Below are 20000 nucleotides of genomic sequence, written 5' to 3'. Positions count from 1 at the left end.
CTCTCCGCAGTTGAGTTTATGGCCCTCTGCTCGATACTCCTTGCACACTCAATAACTCTCCCCTCATGTGAACCTGAGAGGGCGTTGCGAGCCCTGACGTAATGAAAAACGGCAGCGGTGGTCATCGGCAGAAGAATGAAGCACGTTAGTTCACTGGGGTGCGTGAACCTCGCACTTAGCGCAAGGCCGCTCAGGAGGGCGTAACCTTGGCTCGGGCCCTGGCTCCCGCGACACCCAGCGTGCATTCTGCCGCAACCACAGGTTGGACTCATGTTAACATTCACTGGACTTTTTATATAATATATGAAAAAATAAACACACGGGAAGCGGGTACGTAAATTCTTTTCACAAAAAATATAAACGTATGTGTCAAACGATAAAGAACCGTTGCCTCTCGATCGCCCGGCCAAACCTACGATGCCTGCAGGTATGTGGCGGCACAGAAACTGAGATTATGAAGGCGTTGGCCATTGGCTCTTAATGCTCACACGGCTGATGGAGGGTCACGCCACCGCCTGGCAGTATGGGACGAGGCAGAAGACTACGTCCTGCTGACCCGTGGAAGTACATTTTGTGCTGTGACTCACGACGGGCGGAGGAACAAGGTGGCAGGGAGTAGGGGCGGCAGTGCATTGATGTCTTAAGTAATGTGTGTGTGTGTGTGTGATGATGTGTGATGATGATAATTGTGTGTGTGTGTGTGTAATGTGCTTCATTTGTTTTGGAATTGGAATCTTACTAAAGAAAAAAGCATTGGCTATATTTATCTATAAGTATATCTATCCAATCTATTTATCTATCTACTTATATCTGTCTAATGTTCATCAGCCATCTCAAGGTTGATCAGCAAAAGAACAAAGAAGAAGAACATCGAAGAGCAACAGGCAGACAGTGTGTCTGCTGGTAATGTGGATGGTTGCAGGCTTTTGTATCTAAGGCGGATGCTTGGTTGGCAAGATGTTAGATGAATCAGAGACGTTGCGTCTGTGCGTAAGAAAAGGAGATGGGTCGCTTGTAGGTAGTCCTTTACGGATACACATTACCCACGACACTGTATTCAATTTGGACCAAAAGAAGCGTGTAAGGGACATTACCCAGCAAAGTTGACTTTGTTCAAATATATACGGATGTACTGGTCGCGATATGAAGTGATGTTGCCGTGTTACGTTTTATTTTCGATCACGCAAGTGCTATTTATATATTTTTTTCAAGAGTACCATTGACATTTTACTATTATCATCATCACTTAACTTAAATAAATATATTTTACAAGCTAGAAAAAAAATAGAAAAGGAAATATTCAATGATGTCTTACGAAGAGTTGTCCGAAATATTTTTGACACGAAATGTTTTCGATTCATGCAAAAAGGAACAAGTCAAATGAAATCAAAATATCTGACATATTACTCAAACAGAAGAGTAAAATTATCTTTTCATGATCATTGTTGACAACAATAAATCTAACATATGCACAATATATAGGACATGCCATGAATTGAGTCGATATCCTAAACTAGGATGGCGTAATTTATTCAGTTTACACGCTCGTTTGATGATGACGTCATCGCCCGCGCACCATTTTACTATACCTAATATTCAGCCCTGAGTCACTCTTTGCCTTTCTCGTGGTCAACATAACGATAACAAAAAGCTTTCAATGGACTTCTAATGCATAGTATTGATCAAGGAAAATGCCCTGACCTATAACTACCGAGGATAGTCGGAGATGGAAAAATAAGAATAATAGCTTCAAGAATAGTCGCCATGTTTTGTAACTCCAGCTCACTCTTTGCCGCCGATCAACAACATCAATGCCCTTTCTTGGTCTATATATCGATGACCACGAAAGCTTCATGTTGACTTCCCTAATGCTTGGAGGTGATCAACGGAACATGTCACAGCTTATAAGGTGCCATAGAATAATCGAGGACGGTGGGGAAATAGAATATATGGCTTTGAAATGGAGGTGGTGATCGTGATTACAGTGGGTAGGCTAATCGCAGCGTTGCCCAAACATTAGGCTAATTTTTGATAGTTCAGATCTGGCGCTTCAACTACCTATGAGGCATTCTTCATTCATCATCGTAACTCAGCAATGTTACTAGTATATATTTCAGTGTCCATGCTTATGATAAGAAGCGCCATCATAGTGAATAAAAGGTGTTTAATGTGAAACCTTATTATTTGATCGTTTCTTAATCAATAAAATGCAAGTAATACCCATGTAACTTGTCCATTCGCTTCGTGTCATGCAATATTGCGTGTGTATTAATAACTGCAGAAGACAGTTCATGGAATGACCTAGAAAAAAAAAAAAAATATATATATATATATATTATATATATATATATATATATATATATATATATATATATATATATATATATATATAAAATATATATATATATATATATATATATATATATATATATATATATATATATATATATATATATATTACCTAAATCTTAACGACGTATAACAACAGTTTTGCAAAGATAAGCACACGACGTGAAACTAAGTCACTTCAAGTTGTCTTCGAAGTACTGAAGACAACACATAACAATTCGCAGTCGCATTTTTTAAACAAATGAATGTATAATTGTAATTCAGGTACTACTATGTTATTTTACCGTGTTTTACATCACAACGTATTACAGATTATCATTAAAAGGGAACATTATAACATAAACAATAAATACACATCACTTCCGTTACCTTCAAATGCTCCCGTACGAAACATTATGAGTGGCGACATCACTTCATATCGCGACTGTACAGTTTTTTCTTTCACAAGTACATTTTACATAAATTAACGCGCATAACACGCAAGAACACCTTACCGCCGTCCCGCCCCAAAGGTTGCCTTGAGATACGCCAGAATTCTTACCTGAGTTGCGCCGTCTTATCAGCAAGCTCGTACGAGTCAAGGCTGCTGAGGTTCAGGGCACGCCCATATAAATTTGGCCTGACGTTGTTGTTGTGTCTCCCTGAAAAGAAATCCATATGGAATGTTTTTATGTTGATGAAGATGTTTTTGTTGATGATGATGATGAAGATGGTGTTTGTGTTGGTGGTGTTAGGAAATCCATATGTGATGTTTTAGGTTGATGATGATGGTGTTGGATTTGATGTTGGTGTCGCTGTGTCGTTATTGTACAAATCTGCATGCGTACATACTTGTATATATGTATATGCACACCAGTGCTGGACACTTCCTCTAATTAGTCAGCAACTCCGCAAATCCGCAATAGCTGAAGTTCCATTTCATTTGCGGATTTGCGTTTGCGACAAAAAGGTCGCTAATTTGCTGATTAGCGTTTGCGGTATTACTTCCGCTAACCTCCGCTAACACGTGGAGGTGCCAGCCCGGTTCAGCCCGGGCAGCTTCAATCTGATAGATACTTCAAATATTAAAATAAAAACTAATTAACTTCAAAACTTTTTTAGATGTTGCCTTTTCCATTTTTTACAAAAAGCATATTCACATAAACCTCTCAGGGGATCTTATTGTAAACATCATAATAAGTATTTTGAAGGAGATAGGGCATATGAATATGGAAATAGTTGTGACTGTCACACTGATGAACTTCCTTTGGTCCTTTTCATTAAACATAAGTTTATATTAGATGCTTATTAGATTATTACAAATTAATTAGTATGATTACAACTCGCCCATACTTGAAGTAGCAGTAGCGTATGTATGATCCATGCCTAGCTACAGCATTACATCTCATAGAGAGTGAAAAGAGATTCGAGAGCTATTGATAATATAATTTTTATTTGCGGTTTGCGTTTGCGGTGTCAAGTTTTGTGGCGGAAGACTGCAAATGTTGTGTAGCTATTTGCGATGGCGGATTTGCGATTGCGATTTAAACTAAATCTCGAAATTTGCGGAATTGCGATTGCGAAAGTTATGGAATAAGTTTGCGAATTTGTGATAGCGGAAGTTCAAATTCGTTAGTGATGCCCAGCTCTGATGCACACATACATACATATTACATTCATTCATACATAGATACATATATGCATTCATACATACATTCATTGACTAACACTGAAAACAACCAATAAAAATTAATATTCACCGTTAACAGTCTCATCTAACTTGCGGGTTGACCTCTGGTTGCGGGGGCGAAAGAACAACAGCAGCACAGCCCTGCCACACCACAGCCACCACACCACGGCTGGGCGGGGGTAGAGGTGGAGGTGCAGGAGCCGAGTGCTATGTGGTGACGACGAAGGGTGGAATGGAGGCGGATCAAGAATGACAGCAGAATCGCCCCCCCCGGCAGCCCGCGTGAAGGGCCGCAGCGCCGCGCCCTGCCGGCACGCCATGACGTGAAGGCCGCGTCGCCCAACACTTGACCCGTGATGGGCAGTGACAGCTGCCGCGCCTCCCAGCCAGGGGCGCTTCACCCTCACTCCGGACCAGACTAACTTCTCTTCCTCACTCTTACCCTCACCCTCGCCGCCACACGACAGGCGATGCAGTCTTCCACCTTCCCCTCGTCCCCCCTCCCTCCTCTCACATTTATCCCCTCCTTGTCAACTCATCTTCCTCCTCCTCCCTCCGCCTCCTCCTCCTGAGTCCTGAACCATGCAGTCCCGGCCTTGCCTCGCCCAGCACGTCTCGGCGGGTCACACGGTACCATGACCCAACAGGAGATCCGCTGACACTTGACCGGCGGCGCATTCATCACTGCATGCCGTACAGCACGTGACTCATTCTCTCTCTCTCTCTCTCTCTCTCTCTCTCTCTCTCTCTCTCTCTCTCTCTCTCTCTCTCTCTCTCTCTCTCTCTAATCCTCCTTTTCTATATTCATCCCTCCTTACTACCCCTTCACTTCCCTCCCTCCCCTCCCCGGCGGCGGTGTGGGAGGCTGTGCAGGAGGTGGCCATGCTAACACTGGGATCCTCGGAAGAAAAAATAGAATCGGTAATAATAATTCACAACCGTGCTGGACATTTTGCATGCACGTGACGAAGCGAAGCTGCCAGCGAGTGAGTTGCTTTCGTCTGTTTATGCTTATGCTTGAGCGGTAGAGTTGCCTCGTTGCCTTGTTTGTCAGGCTAGTGTTTTCAACCACTACTACTGGTACCATGTAATCCAGTACTGCCTGTTGCATGGTCGGACTGCCGGCGAATAAACCGGTTCCCCCACTGGGCTATCCAATAGTGGGGTGACTATAGACGCCCAGCAGGATGAGCTTGCTAGCCAACGGTCATCGAGGTCTAGTTCTAGAGTGTGGATTCGGGTTCACACTTCACAGCCACAGCCGTGCAGCCCTCCTGGGAGTCCAGTCCCCCTTCCTGGTGGGTGACAAACGACAAACCATGTCCTTCGTTCTATTTCTTGATCTTTTTGCTTCACCGCAATCTCCTCGCCCTCTTTCTTCTTCTTTCTCATTTCTTTCACTCTCATTTTCCCTTTCTCGGCGTCTCAGGTGTTTGGGGGCTACTGGACAAGCAGCGTATAGTGTCCGCACTCCTCCCTTTCTATACCTCTTTCGTCTCATAATAATAATAATAATAATAATAATAATAATAATAATAATAATAATAATAATAATAATAATAATAATAATAATAATAATAATAATAATAAAAATGAGTCGAGGAGGAGGGTGAGCAGGGAGGGATGTCGCTGAGGGGTTCCACGTAGAGAATATGTCTTAGGTTTTCTGTGTTCACTATTGGCTTTGATCGCACGCCAGTAAAATTAGAAGAAATCTAAAACTAATAACTAAGGGAAACAAACACGCGGTTTTCTTTGAAATTTTAGTTTGTACTTTGAAACATTTCTCCTACTTGGTGCTGTGGGTGTCATTAAGGTGTAATGATGTGTCTTTCAGCTGTTGTGTGTGTGCAGGGGGCGGGGAGGGCGGCGCAATGTCAGGGGCGTCTCCATCTGGTCGGGCATGGGAACCTCTGCGGCGGAGTTAGTTGTTGCAGACATCGCTCTCCTAAAATAGTATAGTTTACTGGTATCAGATAGCAAATACATCAAAACATGCATCCAAAGACTGCAGACAAACAGGTATGTCTATATTGTGTGTGTGTGTGTGTGTGTGTGTGTGTGTGTGTGTGTGTGTGTGTGTGCTGCACACAAAACATACTCAGCCTTTACTCTTTACTCTGTTGTACATCGTCAGCCACTCAGTAAGTCACTGCATGTGGCTGTGGCATCCCTGAAGGATGTCAAATAACCGTTCAACATATTAATACCATCCCTTAGGACACGTGGAAGAGTTAGGTCAGCAATACCTGTTCGAGCGTTGTCCATAGAGTAAAGGCATGCAGACAATCAGCAAAACCAACTTATTGTTTATTGCAAAATAAATCCATCATCCCTCTTTGGTCCTTGAGTGAGACAGCCCGCCAGACTGGTCCCTGAGTCAGGCAGTCAGGCAGTCATGAGCCGCGGCCTCCTGCTGGGTGTATTTCTGGTGACTCACACTTTCTCAGACACAACCACCGCCACCGCCGCCGCCACCTGCCTGCCGTTACTACACCCAGTCACTTACCCTCCGTCTCGCATCACCTTTCACCGTCACCACCCACTACATGGCCCTCACCACATCACCATCTATACTCCCGCTGCCACCCATTACTGCCCTTTTTCTGCCGTCACCTGCTACTCCCAACATTGCCACTCAAACACCATCACCACAAACTCGCTGCCACCACCACACAACAGTTGCAGCTCACCACCCACCTACCACTGCCTTGACCCATACAGTAACCTCTGGCTCCACACCTTCCCTTGCCATCACTCACTCTGTCCCCCTCTCACCCTATCACCCACCACTGTCTCCGGGTTCCCTAAGCTCATCCGCCCCCCCCTGCCACCATCCACCTGCTACCGTCTCCCTACCGCCCATCACCCCACCATGTGTCTCCCTGCCACCCTCACCCCTGCTGCTCACCTACCATCGTCATCGTCGCTGCCTCAACAAGTGTCAGGTGACATCACCGTTTGATTACGAAAATGAGACACCGATCCCTTACTCCGGTACTGAGCATTTTCCTATTACCCCAAAAAAGTAGCCGTCAGCTTATGGAAAAAATGAAAAAAACATCATAGTATTTTTTTATTAATTTCCTGACAACACCGTTTCAGCCATTACATGTTGTTGTAGATCCGGGAATGATTGTTTGTGGAGAGGCTGTGCTTGATGAGCGGTGTCAGTACTGTTATAGACTCTACTATAATATTTTCCAAAATATATACTGGCATTCGCTGTTCTGTAAGGCAGTAAAGCTGGTGACCTCCTTAGCCTACTGTTTGATTACTGCTGCTAAGAAAGGAGAAACGCCCCTCGTGGGACACACGTGGCGAGGCTCGGCGAATGGAAACAGTGATGGAACATTCAAAAAATTTACGCAGGTCATGGAGGAGACTTGTGGCTCGCCGTGTTGAGGTTGACGGCGGGGAAACATAAACAGAGGGAGGCTCAGAGGCGCCGGCCACGCCGTGCAGCAGACGGCGAGGGGCGGCTCAGGCCCAGTTTGTGTGTGTGTGTGTGTGTGTGTGTGTGTGTGTGATTCACCATGGTTTGATCACACGCCTGACTCGCAATCGTCAGCCAATACCCTCTCTGAATGAGCTTGGAACTCAGGAGACGGATCTGATGGAATGTCTGAAACCTTACAACACCACCCACAACACAGACAGTGCCCATTCACTGCCGAATGGGAACTGAACCCGGGGTCTCACACTTGTAACCACTGGACTATGGAGCTCGCTGTGTGTGTGTGTGTGTGTGTGTGTGTGTGTGTGTGTGTGTCAGGAGCATAATGCCTCGCCCAGGGGTTTGAGAATTACGACCAGGAAGAAAGTTAGCAACGACCCAGACTGAATTTCATCACTTGGTTGCTGTTGAACATAATGCGCTGTGTATAGAATGGTTATTTTTTATTCTCTTTTTTTTCTCCTCATGTCCTCCGCCTGCATGCCCTCTCAAGTGTGGCCATGAGTGCCATGGGAGCCAGTCTTGCTCGGCGTGTGAGGGAGGTGGCCCCAGGCGGCGCTGAGGGACGGACGCGTTCCTGGTGTGGACGGCTGGGCGGGCTGGGCGGGGCGAGGCGAGGCACGGTCAACGCCAAGTGTATGCGGGATGTAACTCATCATGATTTGCTGACAACACGGGACGACGGCTGCGTCTAGACGAGACTCTCCCTTGTTCAAGACGTCAGATGAATCAAGAAATCTTATGGCGGTGAAAGAGCTTCTGAAGAGAATGATGAGCCATGTCACCCCATGACGGACCGCCGCCCGCGCCGCCAGCCTCGCCTCGTCCGGCGGGGCAGCTCAACGAGGTGCTGGCGGCAATGTCTTCCCTGATGACTGCCGAGGGATGTTAATGGAAGATTTTCACATCGAAGTAACCGTTTGTAGAAGTCATTTTTTGCATCTAAATGAGTCTGATAAGGTTATACCGTGAAAACAAAAATGTACAAAATGCAGTGGTAAAAAAAAATAGTGAAAGTTAAGGTTAGTGATGCGCCAAAATTTCAGTTATGAGATATCGCGCTGCGGGAAAGTATTTCAGTGAAACGTATATGTATTTACCTTCACAGAGTAATTGAGACGCTGGAGTAGTCACTCAATTAATAAGTCACTGACAGTAAAAAAGTAACAGTAACGACATTAAAATCCGCCTCTAAGTTCAGAAAAGGAATAATGAATTCAAATTCTGTAGTCATAGTAAAACTAATACAGAAATTCGTGACAGAAAGAGGCTGATGTAAAAATGGAAACTGATGTTACGTAGTATTTTACAAGTTTCGGTATTATTATTTTGTGAGTGTGAGTTGCCATGACACGTGCGACGCCGATGGGTGACCTAACTTCATGAGGCGGTGCAGAACACTTCATTTTGATCCTGTATTAGCAAGACGGAAAATAATTCAAGCCTCCACTTTGAGATTTTCTTGAGTGGCAGACAGAAAGGAAGTGACTGTGAGGCTCTGGACAGCACGAGGGTAGTTGCTTAGACGTGTTGTCCTATCAATCTCCTTGCCTTGCTCTGAACTGTAAAGGAAATAAGTTATGTTGTTTATAACTGATTTGCTCGTCATCATCACACTTCGGTGACCCAACACGCCCTCGCCCCGCCCGGGTCAGCCCTCAAAGACATATTACCCCGCCGCTGCGCCACTATTTGGTGCTGCAGCCCCGATGCGCCGGGAAACAGTTCAGGTTGGTGTAGAATGTGGCTTTGTCTTGTTTTTGTTTGAAGACATACACTTTGGCATCAACTGATGTAGCAGACACACCACGTTCACGGCCAGAATTTTCCTCAGTACAGTGTCACAACAGTTGCTTTGCTGTTGATCAGATGAGTTCGGACACTGCGAGGAGAGGACAACTGCTGCTCATCTACCAGCCCTTGAAACACGAGCTTTTGACAAGAGGCAGAAAAGTCAATATACTGTCGAAGTCTGGCCCAGCATTATAACAGCACACGCGACACCACAGCGCCGTGGTTCCAGCAAGGGAAGTGCCTTGCATCTTCCAAGGTCTGTGCCGCCACTCCTCAGATAACTGGCCAGCCGACCGCCGCTACTTGACGCTGCAGACGGTGGAGGAACTGGTGGAGGCCGTGGCGGGCACCTTGGGGAGCGACGTCTCTTGAAAAGTGACGATCTCTGCCGTGACCACAGGCTGCTGCTGCTCCTGCTCCGCCTTGCTGCCAGCCTTACCCCGAGAAAGCTCCGCCGCGATCTGCAGCATAAACGAATGTGAGAAGAGGATGAACGGTGAGCGGTGTGTGTAAAGAAGCGTTATAAGGGCCACGTGTGAAGGAGAGGCAGGAGAAAGGCTATATACGATAACAAGTAAAGACAAAACGGGCATTTTATACAACATTACCGAGCCTGTCCTCACCTTCTGGAATGAGCGCCACGCCCTCGCCAGTTTTGGCCGACACCACGAAGGAGGTCAAGCCGTGCTCCGAGGCGAACCTGTGGTGGCGGTCACTTTTCACCTGAGGGGAAGGGAGGCAGAGACTCAGAGCTGTGTGGTGCGGGGCGGCAGCAGCAGCGAGGTGTGGAACACAGTATTGATGTTTACATTGGGGTCTGGTTTAATTGAAATGCGGATACTGGAACATTTTCGTGTGGTGCTGGCGCTGTTTGAGCCTAATTGCCCGCCTCGGCCCCACTATTAATGTGTGATAAGCGGCAACAAGGGCCGCCGCTCACCTGCCGGGCGTGCTCCAGGTCGGCCTTGTTGGCCACCAGGGTCTGGATGGGCGGCCGCTCCTGGGCGCAGGAGAAGCGCGCCTTGCGGACGGTGGTCACCCATGACTGGAGGGTCTCCAGGCTGGAGGTGGAGGTGACGTCATACACGAAGAGGATGGCGTGGGCGCCGTACAGGTACTGGCGGAAAGGATGTGGAGAGGAGTGGGTTATGTAGGGTTAGATGTGACGTGAGTGTACCTGACTGATTTACTAATATCTTCACACTGTGGTTCAGTATCGCCTGAGTGTTGTTTGGGCTGCCCCTCGTGCCCAGCGCTCAGTACCTTGTCGGTCATCTTGCCGGTGAGGGCTGACCCGCCACGTCCCACACCTGCACGTTCACGTTGCGCTCGTTGCCCAGCACAAGTCTCTTCAGATAAAGTCCACCCCATGGACGCCCAGCCTGGCGCGGCAGAAAATGAGTAAAATGTTGAGACAGAAAACGGTTCCCACGGAGTAACTCGCTTAAAATCAGCGCTTCTCACAACACACTGACGGGGCCGTGCACTCACCTGGCGATGCTTGCTGTGGTGTCCTGGGTGGCAGCTGCACGGAGGGGCTATGGAGGTCTTACCCACCTGCGGCGCCCCACACCAGCACCATCTTCACCTGCCGCTCCACCGTCTCCTCCTCTCTGAGTCTGACATCGTGTCCGCCTTCCTCGTCCCTCCGCCCGCCTCCTCAGCAGCTGAAGAGTCGCCACGGCCTACGGGAGGGAGTAGAGGCCTCACCCACCAGCAGGCACGCAGGAAGGAACACTGTCATCATGCACATGTTATTAATGCGGCTTCCTCGGAAAATGGCGGCCGCTGGTTGAGTGCATCATTAAATTATTGACCACGCGGCGGGCAAGGCGTAGTTGTCAAATTATGGCGTGGCTGGATATCGACGAGGTTATTTATTTCCCATTGAAATGCTGATTAAAGATAACTTTTGTAGCACTTACACACAGAATAACAAGTTCACTATTACGTTAATTAGAGCCAAAGGGACTTGTCGCCTCTCCTGATGACGATGGAGAGAACAACAGTGAGAAACTATGCACAAATGTAATGCCTTGCCTTGGCTTGCGTCGTGGTGGTGGCTCCAGTCCTCAACACTCAACAAAACACCCACCACACTCACCACACACACGCAGTTTCCACTCACCACACTGGTATATACACAACACACCGTCGCGTGGCACCCACATGTGGCACACAGCCTCGCCGCACCTCAGACACACCAGAGCTTTGGCTTCAGGCGTCTACTTCTACTGCCGCTATCCACCCCACCATCTCCTGAGCGCACGTGCAAAAATAAGTTCGTGTACCGGAACCGCTACCAGGAAATGCCACAACGCACACATTCCTCGCTGCTAAAAATGTCCTCAGCTTCCTCTCCAGCCTCGCCCCTCACAGCTCTTCCCTCACTACATCCCTCACCTGCCTTCCCGGACTCATGCCACACTCTCCCTCCTCCCCTTCTCCTCCTGCGGCAGGGCCTCTCGCTGGGCTGTGTGGAGGGCGTCCCAGGAAGCCTGTGAACAGCGGTGCAGGGCGCGTCAGCTCCCCCTCGTCTGTGTTTGGGCGCCATGCCGCCTCCAAGGTCGCCAGGTGGGGGTTGCTAGAGCTAGGTAGGGTGCCAGATGAGGCTTTTCTTACCTGGCATGGGACTCTCTAAACACCGTGTTTGCTTTGCTGGAATGAGGTCCTTGGGTGTGGCTGGAACCACTGGGGCTCCGACCATCTTTTTAACTTTCTGATAAGAAAGTATTCATTGACAAAAAAAATTAAACATTAATTTTACAGATTGCGCACGTATTTTGCTTTACAGGGGATGCAAATGAAAACTTTATTGTTTTGTTATTGTTGTGTGTTATGCTCTGGAGTGTTACATATCAAGAAAACGTTCACATAACTGATGGTTTCATCAATACAGTATACCAAGACCCGTAATGGGATAAAATATATTTATCGTACCTCGGCCAGGAGAGCCAGGGGTGTGATGTTGACCAGGTAAGAGACGCCACACCTGAGGGGACGTCCCCCCTCCCTCCAGTGGGCCCCTCCACCACCCGTGCCACTGTCCTCCCTCCACCCCTCCTCCTCTGGCTCAGGCTTGTCATCACAATACCACCTCCCACTCCTCCCTCCACACAAACACGATAACCCCACTGTTACGTGAACTATCCCAACCCCTACACCACCTGTCCTGGAGGGGAAAAGGGGGTCCGATAATCCTCTCAAGCCGTAGGTGACTCGACGCAGACGAATCTCACCTTTTCCCCAGAATATTTCTCCGCCGTGCAATGCTCCTCCTGAAACTCGAGAGAACCTGGAGTCTTGGTGTCCTTCTGTCACCTCCTACCGTCTCCTCATCACCCTCCCCATCACTCCTGGCCCCACCCTCTCAGTCCACACCAAGGAAAGAAGTGTTGAGCGTATGTGGGCGATGCCTGTAAGAGGGGCGCTAATCTGTCGCCTCTGTAATGCTCTTCCTTTCCCCTCCCCATCATTATTAACGACCTTGCCCTCACTCCAAACGAAGAGAAAGAAGTCCTGAGCTTGATGTGGGAAAGCGATGTCTCGCTAAGAGTGGGCCTTTAATCTGTCGCCTCCACCGTCCTTTTCCCTCCTCATCATTCCTGACCTCGCATCCTCTCCAAACGAAGAAGTGTGGTAACAGGAGCGTAATGTGGAGTGTGTGGAGCAGCCATTCTGTCACTTACTGCGATCCGTAATCCCCACTCCCCATCACTTCCTGTCCATGCCCCCACTCCCCTATGAGACAGAAGGGAAAGCTGGGCGTGATGTGTGAGCGTGCTCTGTAATCGTGGAGCGCCATTCTGTCGCTTACCATCCTTGACCTCCCCATTTACATCTGACCTTGCCCCCCCACCACTTACTTACAGTACGAATTACAAAAAAGATACAGATAGACACAATAGGAAAAGGGTGAAGCTACAATAATGGATATAATTACAAGGAAGATAAATTTTACAAGACAAAGGAAGAAAAAGTTAAAATAAAACGAAATGGGAAACTTAGTGAGACGGAGGGAAACTTAATGCCAGGGAGAAAACTTGCAGTGAGGGAGGGAACACGTATGGACCAAAGAAAAAATAAATAATAAAGGGACCCAAACGAAGTGCGGCGGAGCCGGTGCGTGTGCCCCGTAAAGACAGCACTGAACGGTTATTCTTGCTTTCCGTAATCGTGTATAGCACATCGCCCTCCTACTCTTCTGTAACAGGATTATTTAATTTCAGAGAAGCTTGCATTGCGCGAACTTTTGTCACTATCCTCCACACAACAATATAATGCAAGTATTTTATATCCTCATTTGTCATTATTTTGCTCCTTGTCTAATATTTGAACTAAAAAATCGGCTCCATATTTGCATGCGTTCAAAAGTTTTCTCTACTCGTTGTTTATTTGTTTTCTTGCATAAATATCGTGAATAAAAACCGCGCGGCACAGAAATATCGTTCAGAACACGAAGCTTTTATCATGAGAGACGGAAAGCATTTTACAAAACATTTTGCCTCAGGGTTATAATATATTTTGGTCCATTCATTCGAGGTTTGCGGTGCAGTTTTAGATTATGCCGGAGTCCTGTGTGCATGTGTGTCTGTGTGTGTGTGTGTGTGTGTGTGTGTGTGTGTGTGTGTGTATTTACATAGTTGTATTTACATAGTTGTAGATTTTCAGGGACTGTGATTACTCTCGTGTGGTCCCGTCTCCGTATCTGTATTTGTCCAACTTTTCCTTAAACGTTGAGTGTGGGTGGGTGTGCATGTGTGTTTGTGTGTGTGTGTGTGTGTGTGTGTGTGTGTGTGTGTGTGTGTGTGTGTGTGTGTGTGTGTGTGTGTGTGTGTGTGTGTGTGTGTGTGTGTGTGTGTGTGTGTGTGTGAGCCTGATAATATGTATAAAAAATATCACGACTGTTCATAACAAATGGGTGAGAGAGGAACGTACTGTGTGTGTGCAAAAAATTAAAGGGACGCTCCAGGTTACATAGTGAGGGGCAAGTTAAAGGGCATGGAGGGTGGTGCATGATGGAAAGCCCTATGCGGTGATGGGAGTGGTTACAGTGTGAACAGAGGAATCAGTAGGAGGCAAAAGCTTACACTGAGAGAAAAGAAGCTGACTGCTGTGAAAAGCTAAATACATAGGAGGAAAATACACAACAAGTAAAGAAGCTTCGAGGTGCGGGGCGGGGATCAGAAGCTATATACTAATGAATTTATAAACCTAATGTACCAATGAAAACAACACGACACACGAGGAAGCAATAGGATTAGGAAGGAGGCTACGGAAGGATTGAGAACCTACTAATGAATTTATAAACCTAATGTACCAATGAAAACAACACGACACACGAGGAAGCAATGGGATTAGGAAGGAGTCTACGGAAGGATCGAGAACCTACTAATGAATTTATAAACCTAATGTACCAATGAAAACAACACGACACACGAGGAAACAATAGGATTAAGAAGGAGTCTACGGAAGGATCGAGAACCAATAGTAGGAATGAAAAACTAGAGAATACACGAAGACTCACTATAATTAGGTAGGAGGCTCAAGAGGGATTTAGGAACCTACAATATGCATGAAAAATTATAGAATACACGAAGAAGCACTGGGATTAAAAAAAGGAGGCTACAAAAGGATCGAGGAGCTTACAATATGAACCTGAAACTTTGGTGACACACGTAGGCGCTTTAGATAAGGAAGAAGGCCGCAAAGGAATCCACAATCTTACACTACGAATTACAAAAAAGATACAGGTAGAAACAATAGGAAAAGGAGTGAAGCTACAATAATAAATAACAAAAAAGTAAGGAAGAAGGTCATAAGGAATCCACACTTACAGTACGAATGACAGAAAAAGATACAGGTAGACACAATAGGATAAGGAGTGAAGCTACAATAATAAAGGAGAGAACTACGAGGAAGATAAAGTTTACAAGACAAAGGGAGAAAAAGGTAAAAATAAAACGAAATGGGAAAGTAAGCGAGACGGAGGGAAACTTGATGCAAGGGAGAAAACTTACGAGTGAGGGAGGAAGACGTGGAACAAAGAAAAAAGAAATAATGAAAGGGAAAAAACTACCGTGGATGAGGGTAAGGAAGGGGAAAGGTGTGGGTGAGGGAGGAGACGAAATTGTAAGGGAAGGAATAAGGGAGGCGAAATTTTAAAGGGTAGGGAAGTGTAAGGGAGGCGAAATTTGAAAGGGAGGGAAGTGTAAGGGAAACGAAATTTGAAAGGGAGGGAAGTGTAAGGGAAACGAAATTTTAAAGGGAGGGAAGTGTAAGGGAGGCGAAATTTTAAAGGGTAGGGAAGTGTAAGGGAGACGAAATTTGAAAGGGAGGGAAGTGTAAGGGAAACGAAATTTGAAAGGGAGGGAAGTGTAAGGGAAACGAAATTTTAAAGGGAGGGAAGTGTAAGGGAAACGAAATTTTAAGGGTAGGGAAGTGTAAGGAGACAGAAATTTGAGGAGGAAGTGTAAGGGAGACGAAATTTGAAAGGAGGGAAGTGTGAGGAGACGAAATTTGAAAGGGAGGGAGTGTATGGAGACGAAATTTGAAAGGGAGGGAAGTGTAAGGAGACAGAAATTTGTAAGGGAGGGAAGTGTAAGGGAGACGAAATTTTAAAGGGAGGGAAGTGTAAGGGAGGCGAAATTTTAAAGGGTAGGGAAGTGTAAGGGAGACGAAATTTGAAAGGGAGGGAAGTGTAAGGGAGACGAAATTTGAAAGGGAGGGAAGTGTAAGGGAGACGAAATTTGAAAGGGAGGGAAGTGTAGGAGACAGAATTTGAAAGGAGGGAAGTGTAAGGGAGACGAAATTTGAAAGGAGGGAAGTGTAAGGAGAAATTTGAAAGGAGGGAAGTGTAAGGGAGATGAGAATTTGAAGGAGGAGGTGTAAGGAAACAGGAATTTGAAAAGGAGGGAAGTGTGGGGAGATGAAATTTTAAGGGAGGGAAGTGTAAGGAGACTGAAATTTTAAAGGAGGGAAGTGTAAGGGAGGCGAGAATTTTAAAGGAGGGAAGTGTAAGGGAGGCAGGAATTTTAAAGGAGGGAAGTGTAAGGAGGCGAAATTTTAAGGAGGGAAGTGTAAGGCGAAATTTAAAGGGAGGGAAGTGTGAGGAGGCAGATTTTAAAGGGAGGAAGTGTAAGGGAGGCGAAATTTTAAAGGGAGGAAGTGTAAGGGAAACAATTTAAAGGGAGGGAGGTGTGAGGAGGCATTTTAGGGAGGGAAGTGTAAGGGAGGCGAAATTTTAAAGGGAGGGAAGTGTAAGGGAGGCGAAATTTTAAAGGGAGGGAAGTGTAAGGTAGGCGAAATTTTAAAGGAGGAAGTGAGGGAGGCAGAATTTTAAAGGAGGAAGTGTAAGGCAGGAATTTTAAGGGAGGGAAGTGTAAGGGAGCCAGAATTTTAAAGGGAGGTGTAAGGAGACGAAATTTTAAAGGGAGGGAAGTGTAAGGGAGCCGAAATTTTAACTGGAGGGAAGTGGAAGGGAGGCGAAATTTTAAAGGGAGGGAAGTGTACGGGAGGCGAAATTTTAAAGGGGGGGACGTGTACGGGAGACGAAACTGTAAGGAGAGAAGTGTGAGGAGGCAGAAAGTGTAAGGGAGGAAGTGGAAGGGAGGGAGTGTGAGAGGCAGAAACTTTAAGGGAGGAGAGTTAAGGGAGGAGGTCAAGGAAACCGGGCAGGTGGGAGTGATTGCCACCTGAGTCCCAGCTGCCGCATCCTTGGTGGTGGAGGTGGACAGGTGGAGTGGTGGTGGTGGTGGTGGTGGTTATAGTGGTGGGTCGATGGAGGCGCAGGTGTGTGTGTGTGTGTGTGTGTGTGTGTGTGTGTGTGTGTGTGTGTGTGTGTGTGTGTGTGTGTGTGTGTGTCCCTTTGTTCTCTCTTCTTTCCAGGTTTTGTTATCTCTAAACACACACACACACACACACACACACACACACACACACACACACACACACACACACACACACACACACACACACTTGTCGTGTCCTTGACGTGTTTTTACATCTCTCGAGCCTTGCTTAGTTACGTCCCCAAGAACGTTCTGCCCTTCGAAAACCCTTCCCCTCGTGACCCTTCCTTTCCGCATGCCGCCTCTTGCCTCTCTAACTTTCATAAAATCCTAGCAATCTATCTCCGTCTCCAACCCCTTATTTTCTTTTCTCCTAATCACAAGGACATTGAATGATTGAGGAGAGTGCAGCGACGCCCTGTAAAAATGATACCATCGTTGAAGGCTCAGTTACATGAAGACCTATTCAACGGACTCGACCTCTTCACGTTGGAGAAGAGACGACCACGAGGGGATGATACTGGCCTTCAAGTACCTGAACGAATTCAGTAACGCCTGTCACTCTAAGTTCTATTTTTCTTTATCTCCAAACCAGCCCGAGAATGAGAAATAAAAGTCTATACCATTTTAAGAGACGATGCAACAGCGATCGGCTAAAAATTCTTTTCAAAACGTCACCCGCAAGGAGAAAAACAACCTTCCAGCAATGACGATCGACTTTTACAGATCGTACCGACCGTCACTTTATTGCACCTGGCGTGAACTGGACGTTCCTGTGCGGCAAGTATTTTAATCTGTTTTGCAGGTCACCATACGCCTCCGTGGTCTAGTGGTCAGCGTGCCTGGCTACTACTACGCGGGCCCGGGCTCGAATCCCGGCCCGGGCAGTCGGCGTGCAGCTCACCCAGCTGTTTATCCTCCCTTTCGGGCTGGTCGATAAATTCGTACCTGGGGAAGGTAAACTGTGGTAACCCGGATGTCACACTGGCCCTGTGTCCCGGGGTAATGGGCTCTTTCCTACTATAGGCTCAAGGGCCAATGTTACGGAGATGAGCACCGAGGCCACGCGCAGCCATAGTGTACGCCCCCAACTTTACCTTACCTTGCAAGTCACTGACAGGTCTGACAAACTGATTAAATCAATAAAGCAGACAGACCCGTTACAAGCTGACACGTTTTCTGTTGCCTGTTTTTTGTATGTTTTCAATGATTTCGTTCTCTTCTTTTTCTTCATTTTCTTTCTCTTCTTCTTCTTCTTCTCCTTCTTCTTCCTCTTCAGCTTCATCTTCTTCAACATCTTTTTCTTCCTCCTCCTCCTCCTCCTCCTCTTCCTCCATTCCCTCCACGCGCCTTCCAAGAATCCACCTCCCCACCATCTTTCCTTTCCGTCCTTTTCTCCTTCCTTTCTCCTCACCTCCTCCCTCCTCCCTCCTCCACACCCCACTCCTGCACTCCTCACTCCCCTCCACTCCCAGGTGCCCCCCAACACTCCCATTATATTCTTGTCCAATAATTGTTTTCATATCGTGTTTTCTTTATTCCGAGAGTTTCCCTTTCTCTGGCGATACCTGGCTCTTCTGAGTACACACACACACACACACACGCACACACACACGCACACACGCACACACACGCATTAATGCACTTTTTGAAGGAATGACATCAACGTAACCTCCCTTTTCCTTCTCTTTTCTCAACCCTTTTATTCGCCTCTTTCTTTACCTTCTTTACGCATTCCTTCGTTCTCATTCCGCCCCATCCTCTCTCCCTCGCCCCATCTTTTCCCTTCCTTCTTTATGCATTCCTTCGTCCCCATTCCATACCATCCTTTCCCACCTTGCTTATCTTTTCCCTTCCTTCTTTATGCATTCCTTCTTCCTCCTTCCGGCCCATCCTCTCCCACCTCACCCCATCTTTTCCCTTCCCATCTTTACGCATTCCTTCTTCTCCTTCAGGCCCATCCTCTCCCCACCTCACCCCATCTTTTCCTTCCCTTCTTTACGCATTCCTTCATCCTCATTCCGCCCCATCCTCCCACCTCACCCCATCTTTTCCCTTCTTAACTAACTAGGGTGAAGCTTCGTCTACTTTTCTGACCGTAGCCTATAATTGTCACCCTACATTCTCCCCTCGTAGGTTCCTCCACTCTGCTTCACCCCACTTGCCCCCATCCGTAATTTTAATCCATATCCCGCCGCCCCTCCTTCCCCTTCTCCACCTTCCTTCAATTGCCCTGTAACCTTTCCGTCTCCGTGACACAGTGACGTCACGAATAATGTGATCGATCCGCGCGAGCTGGTGGTGTGTGTGTGTGTGTGTGTGTGTGTGTGTGTGTGTGTGTGTGTGTGTGTGTGTGTGTGTGTGTGTGTCCTTTCTCGCCCTCCCAGTGACATTGTTCTTTCACTAGACAGATTTTTCCTTGTTTTTTTTTAATCCACATCAATTTTCATTTATTCGGGTTTATATTTATTTTATTTATTTCATTTATTTATTATTTTGCGTGTGTGTGTGTGTGTGTGTGTGTGTGTGTGTGTGTGTGTGTGTGTGTGTGTGTGTGTGTGTGTGTGTGTGTGTGTGTGTGTGTGTGTGTTTATCTGCTTCCTTGCTTCTTTTTCTATCCTCTTTGACTGTCTGCTCAAAAAAATATCTTGTCTTACTTTTAAATTCTAACTTTTTTCTTTTAATTTAGCTTCTCACCGTCCTGACTAAAGTTTTTGCTCTCGCTCTCGCCGCCTCCCTCCTCCTCCTCTTCCTCCTCCTCTGCCTCCTCTTCTTCCTCCTCCTCCTCCTCCGGCAACGTAAGAGACTAGTTTCCATCGTCTTGTTTCTTTTATTATTTTTTCTCCTGCATTTTATGCAATGGTTTTGGGGTTTTTTTATCCACTATCTGCAGTTGTCTGAATGTTCCTTTGTTTTGTATGTTGCTTTCTGTTTATTGATC

General features: G+C 46.7%; 1 pseudogene; it reads right to left on the bottom strand.

Moving 5' to 3' along the window:
• Window positions 1–11823, bottom strand: part of LOC126986777 (ras-related protein Rab-28-like) — a 42655-nt pseudogene extending 30832 nt beyond the window's left edge.
• Window positions 11824–20000: the final 8177 nt, after the last annotated feature.

This window comes from Eriocheir sinensis, chromosome 63 (genome assembly GCF_024679095.1).
Source record: "Eriocheir sinensis breed Jianghai 21 chromosome 63, ASM2467909v1, whole genome shotgun sequence".
In the NCBI taxonomy this organism is placed as follows: Eukaryota; Metazoa; Arthropoda; class Malacostraca; order Decapoda; family Varunidae; genus Eriocheir; species Eriocheir sinensis.
The sequence above is the reverse complement of the archived record's forward strand: the minus strand, read 5'-3'. Positions and strand labels throughout refer to the sequence as shown.